A 388-nucleotide genomic window follows, 5' to 3' on the forward strand; every position below is an offset into this window, starting at 1 on the left:
ATTTTGGTGGAAAAACTTTTGTCGGAATTTTTCTTGGCGGAAAATATTTTGGCGGGAAAACTTTTGGGCGGGAATCTTTTTGTAGGAAAATATTAGCGGCAAAATTTTTGGCGGAACTTTTTTTGCGGGAAATGTTTTGAAAACAATAGGGTTTTAATATGAAAATATGAAATTATATATTCCATTAATATATCAAATTTTTTGATTGACTTATTTTTAAGTTTATGGCTTACCCCAAACACCAAACCCTAAACCCTAAACCCCAAACCCTAAACCTAAATCCTAAAGAGCTTTACCATTCTAGAGCTGATGGACAGGGATTAAAGAAGGTGATGGGCGCTTCTCTTTTAAGTTGGTGTAAGGCGTGGGTGGATCTGTCGTTCGATGT

The sequence above is a fragment of the Capsella rubella genome, unplaced genomic scaffold (assembly GCF_000375325.1).
Source record: "Capsella rubella cultivar Monte Gargano unplaced genomic scaffold, Caprub1_0 scaffold_10, whole genome shotgun sequence".
Lineage (NCBI taxonomy): Eukaryota > Viridiplantae > Streptophyta > Magnoliopsida > Brassicales > Brassicaceae > Capsella > Capsella rubella.